Consider the following 12583-nt stretch of genomic DNA (forward strand, 5'->3'; position numbering starts at 1 on the left):
AGCAAGTTAAAGAAGTATGGATTGGATGAATGGACTATAGGGTGGATAGAAAGCTGGCTGGATCGTTGGGCTCAATGGGTAGTGATCAACAGCTCAATGTCTAGTTGGCAGCTGGAGGGAGAGTTTGATATGCTGGAGGGTAAGGATAGTGTCCAGAGTGACCTAGACAAATTGGAGGATTGGACCAAAAGAAATCTGATGAGGTTCAACGGGGACAAGTGCAGAGTCCTGCACTTAGGACGGAAGAATCCCATGCATTGCTACAGGCGGGGGACCAACTGGCTAAGCGGCAGTTCTGCAGAAAAGGACCTGGGGATTACAGTGCACGAGAAGCTGGATATGAGTCAGCAGCGTGCCCTTGTTGCCAAGAAGGCTAACGGCATATTGGGCTGCATTAGTAGGAGCATTGCCAGCAGATTGAGGGAGGTGATTATTCCCCTCTACTGGCACTGGTGAGGCTGCATCTGGAGTATTGCATCCAGTTTTGGGCCCCTCACTACAGAGAAGATGTGGACAAATTGGAGATAGTCCAGTGGAGGGCAACAAAAATGATTAGGGGGCTGGGGCACGTGACTTATGAGGAGAGGCTGAGGAAACTGGGCTTATTTAGTCTGCAAAAGAGAAGAGTGAGGGGGAATTTGATAGCAGCCTTCAACTACCTGAAGGGGGGTTCCAAAGACGATGGAACTAGGCTGTTCTCAGTAGTGGCAGATGAAGAACAAGGAGCAATGGTCTCAAGTTGCAGTGGGGGAGATCTAGGTTGGATAGTAGAAAAACTAATTCACTGGAAGGGTGGTGAAGAATTGGAATGGGTTACCTAGGAAGATGGTGGGATCTCCATCCTTAGAGGTTTTTAAGGTCAGGCTTGACAAAGCCCTAGGTGGGATGACTTAGTTGGTATTGGTCCTGCTTTGAGCAGGGGATTGAACTAGATGACCTCCTGAGGTCTCTTCCAACCCTAATCTTCTATGATTCTATGATTCTAAGTGGAAGCAATAACATTTAGGAGATAAGACTCTCAAGTCCTGAGCCTATGTGTTGCATTCTTTACTGAGCTGCAGCTCTCCAGACAGTCACTTCTGTGGCTATTATATGCCCAGCTATCAGATATTAAGCAGGGTTTGGCTTGATGAGTACTTGGATGGGAGTCTGCCAAGGTGTACATAGATACTGCAAGAAGCTGTGTTGGTGGTCCAGTCTGCCTTGTTCTGAACCAATGCATTTGTACAAAGCTGTGGGGTGCTAAAGTGGTGGAGCAAACTCGGGTCCTACAGAGCCCAGTGTAAATCCAAGGTACTTCCGTAGACTTTGAAGAGGAAATTGTACAGCTTTTAATCAAGTGATTAAAGACAACCCTAATGCATGAGCACTAAGAGGCAGAGATACAGTTTCATGTTCAGCCTAAATGTTTACATTTCCTGACTTCTGACCATTTAATTTAGCAGCTATCATGGTGCATTCGCACATTTTCAGTGATGAGTGTGCTTGCATTTTACCTTCCTGGATTATTTTCTCTTTTTCAAGAAATAAGAAATGTTTTAAAAGCCCCAAAATGATTGGCTGGGGTCCTGCTGCAGGGCCCTCCTGAAGAGTGTGCAGCATGGCAGGTCTGATCCCGACCCCACTGAAATCGCAGGGGATTTCATTGGAGCAGCACTGGGCACAGAAGCTACCCACTTCTGTGCTAAAAGCTGAAGATATTTGTTGTCAGATGCTGGGTTGTGCACGTGTTCTTTTTGCATGCTCCACTGGCTCTGGCCAGATAGCCCGTACAGCAGGCTCCAATCAAACTGCCCAATATCCACAGATCCGTCAGTCTCAAGGGTGCCTCGCTAGGTTTATTGTTGACAAAGCACAGTAATAGCACCCAGCAGACTGTATGGCAGGGGTCCCCAGTGCAGTGCCCGCGGGGACATCTAAATGCGCCCGCGTGCTGGCCGGCAGTTGAGCATCCGCCGAAATGCCGCCGAATTTCTGTGGCGTTTCAGCGGCGACGCCTCTGGATGACATCACTTGTCAGCGGCAAGTGGCGTCATCAAGAGGCGTCGCCGCCCAAACGCCGCAGAAATTAGGCAGCATTTCAGCGGGTGCTCCACCGCCACCACGGTCCTTCGTCGCCTGCCAGACGAAAAGGCTGGGGACCACTGCTCTACAGGGATACTAAGACATGTATGCTGTGACAATGAACCAGGTCAGTGAGTAGCAGGACTTTCCACTGCCCCCTAGGCCAGCCAAAGAGTTAAGGAGAGGTTTCCCAACATTTATAGACTGAGACAAACAAGCTGGGATAATCAGCTTATGTATCATCTTACCTATATCATGACATGTTTGTTACCTCCCCTTGTACTTTCCTTCTGATGTTTCAGATAAAACATCCCTATTTACCACCTGTCTTTGTACTTTTATTCCTGACGTTTCAGACAAAATATCACTATTCATCACTTTTGTCAAACCATTTTTTTGTGTGCTAGCTTGGGGAGGTCTTGTGGTGGCCTGCTGGAATGTGGTTGCATATTCAGTGTGTTTTAGCCATGCTAGCAATACCGGTGCTGAGTTTGTGTACTAGACACTGACTTGCTGGCAAGCATCTGCTTTTGACGGGGCCTGACGGTTGCTCATAGCATGCTGAATCATGAGGTCAGAGAGAGAGAAACTCAGGAGAATGACTCCGTAGCCTGGTGGTCTGAGCCCTCACTGGGGAGAACAACAATCCAGTCTCCTGTTCCAGTGACTTTAAAATTATTTAGCCACAGTGGAACAACTTCAACAGGAGAGATTGTGGCGGTCCCCCTGTAGAATAGCCCAGAACCCAATAGCCAGCTCACTCACTTGAGAAGTGGCCGATACTTGTTCATATCTTTTCCAGTAATTTGGGGAAGGGACTTGAATGAGAGATCTTCCACAAGCTATGGGAGTACCCAAACTTCTGGGCTAAAAGTTTTGGGAGAAGGAGAATGTAGTACTTACAGCTTGTGTGGATTGGGGGAGTACTGCCCTTTGGGGGAGGAGTTGGGGAAATGAGTTAGGATAACTCACAGATTTGAGTATATGTGTATAGGGCAATGGAACGTGCACTGTTTTCCACAGGCAGTGGTGATTTTAGATATCTCACTCCTGAGGGTCACAGAGACAGAGAGAACGCAGCTGCTGCTGCTGGCATCTCGATATTGCCCAGATCTATACGCTATTTGCCTGGGAGCTCAGGGCCAGCATTAAGAAAAATGGCGCCTTGGGAAAACTTGTATTTTGGCATTTTTGGCCCCTGTTGCCTCCCCATCTATCTCCCCATGATACCTGACTTCCATTGCCTCCCCAGGTTCCCCCCATCCAATGCCCCCCAGTCACTCTGTCTTCCACTCATATGGTCCCAAGATCCATTCTGTGGCCTCGCATCACATGCCTGTCCCGCTCCTTGCCTCTTTACCATGGTGGCTGGAGAGTGGCAGCTGCTGGCCAGGCTCTCAGCTCTGAAAGCAGTGCTGCCGCAGGTATGGTGTATTGCCACCCTTACTTCTGTGCTGCTTGTGGTGGCAGCTGCTGTCCAGGAGTCCAGAGGTGTTGGGGCTATGAATTGCCAAACCTACAGGTACCAGGACTCAGCTCTGACAAGCCCTGTCACAAATTAAGCACAGATGGCACTCCCCTGACCATGGTATTGTGGGAAGGCGCCCACGTTACTCACCCATGATTCTCACTGCTTGTGGTGGCAGCTGCTGTCCAGGAGTCCAGAGGTGTTGGGGCTATGAATTGCCAAACCTACAGGTACCAGATGGCACTCCCCTGACCATGGTATTGTGAGAAGGTGCCCACGTCACTCACCCATAAGGCTGACCCTGCATGTGCTGCAGTGGTGCCTGCTGAAGTAATCACAGAGTGGCATGGAAAAGTGTCCTCCTGCAGCAGAAAAAATAAGGTAGCTAGCCCTAGAAATCTTTGGCAGAGGATTGCAGACTATGTCCAGGAAAGTTTTACTGAGCTCTGTATAGAGAATTCATAGGACATCCCGGCATGCATAAACAAACTGCTCCCCATGGCCCATCCTGTCCTGCCTATCTATGGAGAGGAATGAAAAGCAGAAAGCAACTCTCCCTCTCTCAATTGTTTGATTACTTCTGCTACCACAAGTGAAAAAGAGTAAATCAAAAGATATGTCCTGCTGCTTTGAGGGTTCCATCCCTGTAATTTCAGAGCAATTAATGATCTAGAAGTGAATGTCAAATCTTTGCTGGTGCAGTTTTCAGATGATTGGTGGAGTAGTAAATAATGAGGAGGACAGTTATAGAGTGATCTCAATCTGTGCAATGCTGTGGCAAATGAGGGCTAATGCAATCCTTGGATGTATAAAATAAGGAATAGCAAGCAGAAGTATGAAAGTGATCTTGCCTTTATACGCAGCATTGGTAAGACCTCTAGAGAATAGTATGTCCAGTTCTGGTGTCCAAACTTCAATAAGGATGGGAAGATACCTGTCCATAGACATGACTGTCCGCAGCTCTCAGTGGCTGGGAACAAAAACCGTGGCCACTGGGAGCTGCAGGCAGCCATTCCTGTGGACAGTCAATGTAAACAAACTGTCTCATGGCCTGGTTGTAAATGGCTCTGTTTACTTTAAGCTTTCCTGTGTTCCTGTGAGTCAGGCCAGAAGGAATGGAGGCACAGGGTCTCACAAGACATGTGACCATGTCACCTGGAACTGTAATTCATCTTAAACCTGGTGTTTTTCCATTTAGAAGGAGAAGTGGGAACCCAGAGATACAAAAGATTCTCGCCTTGTGCCAAAGCTATAGAAGGGGGTGGAACAGAACAAAGGGGGCTGGCAGTCATGAGAAATCCCGAAGTTACCACCTGAGCTGGAGCTAACAAGAACTGTACCAGGGGACAGGATTGGGCTCAGAGTAGGAAAGAGTCGAGTCTGTGAAAGAAACTTATTAGAACATCTCTGAGGGTGAGATTTACATGTATTCAGTTTCTTAAATGTATTAGGCTTAGACTTGCATGTTTTGGTTTTACTTTGCTTGTCAACTTAGTTTGTTCTGTGTGTTATTACTTGAAACCACTTAAATCCTACTTTTTATACTTAATAAAATAACTTTTATTTATTAATTAACCGAGAGTAAGTGATTAATACCTGGGGGAGCAAACCTTTGCATATCTCTCTATCAGTGTTACAAAGGGCAGACAATTTATGAGTTTAAGCTTTATACAGAGTAGAACAGATTTATTTGGGGTTTGGATCCCATTGGCAGCTGGGCGTCTGGGTGTTGGAGATAAGTGACTTTCTGAGCAGTTTTTGATTAAAGTCTGCAGCTTTGGGGGCATGGACCAGACTTGGGTCTGTGTTGCAGCAGACTAGTGTGTCTGGCTCAACAAGGCAGGGTTCTGTAGTTCAAAGCCATCAGGGAAAATGGGCTCAGAGGTAATTTCAGCACATCGGATGGCAGTCCCAAAGGGATCTCTGTAACCAAACCCACCACACAAGGTTACTTCTGCCCCTGGATGTAGGGAGGGGACAAAACATTGATCTGTGGGGCTGGATCCTGTTCAGGATGGCTATGATTTGTTTAACCTCGCTAGTGTAGAGATATGTTTGTGCAAGATTATAATTTAGAGAGGATCCTTCATAACGTTGGTGTCACTAAGCACAACCCTAAGTAACTCGGGAGGGTGGAAGGCCACAAGGGTATGGAGCCTTCCTGGTTTTAGGCCTCAATAGACAAGAGTCCCTCCACGTCTGAACTTTAATCGACCTAAAAGGCCAGGTGTAACCGCCGTTATCAGTTGCAACAGTTCTAATTGGTCTAAAGCAGAAATAATGAGGCCTGTGCACCTTTAGCAGAAGGACAAGAAAACTGGCAGAAGGAAAACTTGCTAACGAGCTGCCGCGACCAAGATTACTTAATGCACCTGCACTTATGTAACTGCTACAGGGGGAGGAAGGAGGAGGAGGGGGTCTGGGAGGGAAAAAGAAGAAAGAGAAAAAAAACTTATAAAAAGAGAAAAGCCGCTTGTGTAGTGATGCATGATTTGAGGCGTTCAAATAAACTTGGTTTGCTTCTCCACCCTGGTGTGTTTATTGGCGCGGCACACCAGGCGACGGACCCCCCCACCGCTGTTGCTTGGCCTCAGGCACTTGGTGCCGGCAACAGATCTTGGCGCCCAACGTGGGGCTCGAGGCTAAAATTAGCCTTGCCCGGATCCCTCCTGATGGTCGACGGATTGCAGCGATGACCGATACCAAGTGCCCACCGGTGACTTCACCGGGGGCCTCGGCAGAGACGCAGTCCAACCAACCCCGGAGGGCACAAGGGTGCAATGCTCTCAAGTAGTGGAGAAGCAGTTGCGGACGATGGTGAGGAACCGGACCCTTGGATAAGGTAAGAACAGTCCGGTTGTCTGGACTTTCTCTGTTAGGACCTGGGGACGCCCAGTGTCTTCCTGCGGCATGGGGCAGGGACAGAGCAAGGTGGGGAAGGCATGGTGTACCCCCTAGAATGCATTCTAGTGAATTGGAAGGTGTTTGGCTTGGATCCGATGACCAAGAATAAACTGAAAAAGTTCTGCACAGTAGACTGACCTCAATATCAGCTAGAGGACCAGAAAAGGTGGCCACTGGAAGGATTACTTAATTATAACACGATCCTCCAATTACTCCTGTTTTGTCAGTGAACAGTTAGCTTCTGAAACTGTTTGTATGGAGAGCTCTTGTAAAAATCCCCCATCGTAGCTCCTGTTCTTCCCCCTGTCTGGCGGAGTGCAAGGATTCAAAAGCAGGTTAGGGATAGTGCAGGGACAAAGGAGGGACCTGTTTAGAAAGGGGAGACCCTATGTCCTAGTGCACTATCTCCCTGTTGTAGCTAAAAAGCAAGATCAGATGCAGAATGGTACTGGGGGCCAGTGTGAGTGACTGTTACCGGAAGATGCCCAGAGTACCCTGTGAAGTGAAAGCTCGTGACCAGGACTACTCTAACGCAAGCCCGGTAACTAGTGGATCTTTAGGAGGTCCGACCCATGGTGGGCTGACTTGGCCTGGCATCGTCCGGTGAGGAAGCTACCTGGGTCTAGGAGTGTGTGTACCCATCTTCCCTCCCCCTTTCCTTTCCGTGTGGGCTACTGACAGTCTGATCATCTCACTGGATGCAATCAGAGTAAGCGGCGCCGTCTCCCAGAGACTAGCCGACGCTCTTTGCTGAAGGGAGGTGTAGGAGGGTCGTGGCCATCCTCGTTAGCCTCTCCTGTGTGAGTACCCTGTAGGGAAAAATCCTTAGTTTATGAGCCGCTAGCGCGGACAGGGCACCCTCCCTGTGTGTGGGTAAGTGGAAAATGGGTGAGGGACAGTCTAAACATTCCACCTCACCCCCTAAGAGTACCCCAGCATTTTACATGTACGTTATGGTTCAACAACCTGCAGGTATTTAGAGAATTGAAATATTTACACGCATGAAAATCCAGCTAAACAATGCCCACTAGAAGGTATTTCCATTTAGATAAGATCATATATCTAAGAGGAGCGCTTAATCTCCAAAAGGCCCTAATACAACGTGAGCAAATTTGTCTATTGAGGAAAGGAATGGGTTAATTCGAAATTCATCTTGGCCCAGGGATAAAAAGAAAGTTGCTCTGCGTTCAAGGTCGAGAATCGACGCAGACTATGCTAAGTACAAAGAAAAACTGCTTTCAGCCCCAGCTGGCTGTGGAGAAAGGAAAATATAGACAGAAGCGAACCAAAGGCAATATAAGTTACAGAACTGAGATTACATTTGCAAAACTTAACTGTCCAGTAAGATCCAACAGTGTGCCTTTGTGACCCCGGAGCCGGTGTGGCTTAGTGACATCAAAGAAGCCACAGGCAGCCGACCTGGACTGGAATCTCTGAAAGAAACGCCGCAGGAGATTCCAAGGTGTAAAAGAACAGCCCTCCCAAGAGTGGAAGCATTTTGGAAATTCTGGACAAGCTGTATATAGGATAAACTGCTGTCCACCTCTCCCCCTTCTCTGAACATTATACACAGAAGTGGCCAGTCTGAACGTACAGGTGTAAGTATGAAAGAGGGGCTTAGGGCTTGGGGCATTAATGTTTTTCCTGAGTGATGTGGGAGCTTTCCCAACACTCTCTGTTGTTGTTTTATCATTTTATTAATGGAGTTTAAAAAAAAAAAAAATTTCAGTTATATGGTGTGTTTTCTTTATCTTCCCCCAACAATCCTGCAGTGTCAGCCTGATCACCTGACACGAGGGAACAGATTGGTAACAGAAATTTGTCACAGTTTGGTGAGCAATTAAGAAGGGGGGGGCCCTGCAGAATTTACACCATCTATTTGTTTTACCCTTGTTATTTTATGCTTGCTTTGCTTGGTACAGTTGGTGTTGTATGTCTAGAACTGCATGAGTAAAAGTGAGCCCTTATAGGATATGGAAACGCTATCTGGTTTTGGTTCTGTTCTGTTTAACCAGTTACTGTTGTTTTTCTGCTCTGTTCATCTGGATGTTAGAAGTGTGGGCGAAACTGAATCTCTCGTTTGTAATTCCTCGGAGTGGAAGCCATGCGTGCGAGGAAGCTCTGAGGTTGAATTGAGATCCTTCTGTCCCGTCCCCTGTAGCGGTCAGTGTATAGAAGTGGGAAAACCTGGCTTAGACTGTAATTTCCTCTGCTCTCTGTGTAATCCTCTTTTCTGTTTAAGTGTCAGCAGACAAATGGATGGGTCTCTGGGTAAACTCTCTAAGAGGTTTGAATTATATGTGTTAAGTAAATGGCCTTTGTTCAATGGGCCATGTGTTTTTGTCCAGGTGACAAGCCTCACGAGGGAGGACTCGGGTAATCTTGTGAGTAAGAATGTTTAAGGGAAGAGACCAGGAGGGGTGGGGGCTAGTTAAGAAGCCCACCCTCCTAGCTAAACTGGCGGTGGAACAAGTTGATGCCCATGGAAGGGACGGTTCAGCGAGAAAAGCAGAATTGGGCCCAGGCAGGCAGGCAACAGACAGAGAAATTGGAAAACAGGTTGGAAAACTTTCGAGGGTGTAGTGGAAGGAAGGAGAAAGTAAGTGTAAGCATGGGGATTTCAAATACTCAGGATTTACTTGAAATGGTGATTTGAGTTGATAAAAGTAGCTGTTGGGAGACAAGCAAGTGATTTAAGGGAGAGTGAGAAGTTAACTCTGTAGTTGCTGGAGGGAACAGCAGTTGAACCTTGTAAAAATGCTAAGAGGAAAATTCTTGGTGTTTCTGAAATGTTTGTAAATAAGTTCAGGCAAAGAAATTATTGGATTGCAATCATTTGGCTGTGAACAATTTGGTTGAATTAGCTGAAGAATGTATACAGTGCTATGTAATTAAAATTTTATTAGGCTCTAAGGGCGCTATAAGTGGTGATGTTTTCTTTCAGTGTTTGAAAGCAGGAGTTAAAAGTAAAAAGCAATCAAAATTCTGGTAAAGTTAATCATGTCCCTTTAAAGGTAAGAATCTTTAAGCTGTGAATAGCTTTGGATCCAAAAGCAAGCCAGAAAGCATCTGTGTTAATGCAACTTATCTAACTGATAAGGTAGGAGCCACTGAAACCTGGGCTGCCTGTGAAACACATACAAGAAAATATGGGGTAATTCCTCTGTTTTGCCTGAAGTTAACAAGGGCATTTGTATATCTTAAGCGATGATTGTCTGCCCAGAAGGGGTAGTCCTCTGTTTTGGGTTTTTTTTTTTTTGTCTTGCAGATAATCAGAGAAAACTGATGCCAGCTGAACAGCATTCAACGTACCATGCATTTACTGGCACAATAGAAATTATGTTTTGTGTTCTATGTTCTGTCTTGTGGTGTTTGTCTTGTGGCCGGAATTGTTGTGTTTAGTGTTTTTATGGGATGGTCTGGTTTGGAATCAGGCAGAAGGGTTAAATTAAAATGTAGATACTTGTTTTATTCAACTTGGAATACAAGGTGTTTGAATAAATCAGGAGAATGGGATATACTAAAGTCTAATGCATTTCCTTAAGTAAGAAAAAGAAATTTCACTGGCCAAAGGTTTAATTGCAAAAATTGTTATTAAACTTTGCATACCAACAGTCTTTGAAAGCAAGGACATGAAAAATTAACCCACTCCCCATATTGTAGAGGGGATCCTTCTGGCTACCTCGGATTTCTAGCCAGAGGCCTGGGGATGGTAAAAAGCTATTGGATTAAAGGTTAAATTGAATGAACTCCTCAAAGTGGGTGTGCTTGTCCTGGCTTGTTGCTCCAAAGGTCTGTAATAAAGTTATTTTAGTGAAAGGGTATATGTGGCATGTAATAAATAATAAGACTAATGTACTGTATAATGGCAATGTTTATGTGTTCATTGTTGGGAAAAAGGTGTATAAGTAAAAAGTGGAAGTTTCCTTTGTGGGTTAAAAAAAAAAATAGCAAGCTCAGGCTATAGGTAGGACACTGACTCCATTCACAGTCAAGACTTGGCTAACAATCAGGAAAAGAAGGGCTTAAATTTGCCCACACAGCTATAAGGTTTGGAAAACACTGCTAGGTACTAATGAAATGTGTTAGGTTTCTTTTCTCACAGGTAAAGAAGCTCTACCCAAAGACCCTAGCAGCCCTGCCACTCTTTGGAACCAGGAAACTGGATTGATGTAAAGGTCCACCAACGAAAGACTGCTTTTGTTCTATGCTGAAAAGACCCTTATCAAGCCCTGCTGACTACCAACACAACTGTGAAGTGCCAAAGATTGACTGCCTGGACCCAAGACTCTCACTGCAAAAAAAGACCCCTCCACCTCGGGAGAGTTCTCCTACTGATGATTAGCCATTTCTCCTTCTAGCTCCACTGTGCCTTCTGGACAACAGGGGAAAAGGACAAGGTGAAGTACTAGTAACCTCTCCCTTGTCCTTTGACAGATCTACTGTGCCTTTGCATTTTTCTAGAAAAAGCAAAACCATTACAGGGTGATGTGCTAAAAACCTCTCCCCTGTAAAATGCTGCACCATGACTGTTTTGGAAAAGAAGGAACACTCACTCCACTGAAATTGCCAAAGTCCAAAAATTCCTGACTAGAAAGAACATTAAGAGCTAACCCTGGTGAAGAAACAAAGAATTATACACTGGCGGGAGGACATTTGTGGGACTCATGCTTGGGAATGTGGTATTGATTGGATTTTGGAGTTTAATCTACAGGTTGCGCCCTGTGTTCTGGATAAATCCTTCAGCATGTATTGCTCTCTCTAATTGGATCTTAAATAACAAGTACCTGAAGAGCTTGTTCTGCCACTAAAAATGTTACCCTATTGAAATCATTCCAGTGATTAATAATGTAACCCCCTTCTATGCTATTAATGTTAATGCCTTTTGAAAGTACCTAAAAATAGTTAAATAACAGATGTATTGTAGTGCTAACACCGAGGAAAGATGGTATTGAATATAACTGAGGCTGGGAAGGCATTGCAGTGGGATCTAGTATGTGTAGGAATTCAGGATTTCCTGAATGACCAGCTGATGGCCATTCAGAGTGATCTTGAGTACAAGACTTGGCCCACTGCCCTTACAGACGCATCAGAAATACCATCTGATCTGTGATCATGGAGACATACGTGGACACTTCCTGGGTGGAAGTGTGGCTTCCCAGGGCGGGGTGTGCGCCCTTATAGGGGATGAATGCTGTACTTATGTCCCATAAAATGCACAGGTCATTAACAAACACATCCTGTCGGCCGAACGGCTTTCGAGCAGTGGAAGGCCCAAGAAGGGAACCCACCACTTTTGATTCTCTATGGAGTTGGTTGCCCAACCTGGGAGGAATAGGAGGGGGCCTTGTGCATCTTCTCCTCACAGGTGTGGTACTGTGCCTGGTCACCCTCATCTTGATTGCTTGTTTCAAGATGCTCCCCCGTAAGCTTTGTGCCTCCCGTTCCCCAGAACTATAACCCCAGCTCCACGCCGTTTAATCGTATCTTGTCCACAGAATATGAGAAAACTCAGCCAAAAGCTTGTTGAGTATTCTCAAAGGAGGGAGTTGTTGGTGTCACTAAGCATAACCCTAAGTAACTTGGGAGGGTGGAAGGCCACAAGAGTATGGAGCCTTCCTGGTTTTAGACCTCAGCAGACAAGAGTCCCTCCACGTTTGAACTTTAATTGACCTAAAAGGCCAGGTGTAACAGCCATTATCAGTTGCAACAGTTCTAACCAGTCTAAAGCAGAAATAATGAGGCCTGTGCACCTTTAGCAGAAGGACAAGATAACTGGCAGAAGGAAAACTTACTAACGAGCTGCCGCAGCCAAGATTACTTAATGCATGTGCGCTTACATAACTGCTACAGGGGGAGGAAGGTGGAGGAGGAGGGCGGGGGGAAGAAAGAAGAAAGAGAAAAAAAACTTATAAAAAGGGAAAAGCCACTTGTGTAGTGGTGCATGATTTGAGGCGTTCATCTCCTTGCACCACTTTGAGATCTCAAATAAACTTGGTTTGCTTCTCCACCCTGGTGTGTTTATTGGCGCAGCATATCGGGCGACGGACCCCACCTCCCCCGCTGTTGCTTGGCCTCAGGCACTTGGTGCCGGCAACAATAAGGAACAGTATTATGAATATAGGAGTGTTGAGACTTACCTTGGAA

General features: G+C 46.0%; 2 long non-coding RNA genes across 3 annotated transcripts; both read left to right on the plus strand.

Annotated features, from left to right (window-relative positions):
- The first annotated feature begins 6039 nt into the window (after window positions 1-6039).
- Window positions 6040-11082, plus strand: LOC142047111 (uncharacterized). Its single transcript, XR_012656287.1, has 2 exons — window positions 6040-6374; window positions 10542-11082. It is a non-coding gene; the product is annotated as an uncharacterized LOC142047111 (long non-coding RNA).
- On the plus strand, window positions 6381-9876 carry LOC142047110 (uncharacterized). 2 transcript variants are annotated; one of them, XR_012656286.1, is made up of 2 exons: window positions 6381-8034; window positions 9705-9876. It is a non-coding gene; the product is annotated as an uncharacterized LOC142047110 (long non-coding RNA). The 2 variants fall into 2 exon arrangements; XR_012656285.1 differs by having other exon boundaries at window positions 6381-8026.
- Window positions 11083-12583: the final 1501 nt, after the last annotated feature.

Source organism: Chelonoidis abingdonii, chromosome 7 (assembly GCF_003597395.2).
Source record: "Chelonoidis abingdonii isolate Lonesome George chromosome 7, CheloAbing_2.0, whole genome shotgun sequence".
In the NCBI taxonomy this organism is placed as follows: Eukaryota; Metazoa; Chordata; order Testudines; family Testudinidae; genus Chelonoidis; species Chelonoidis abingdonii.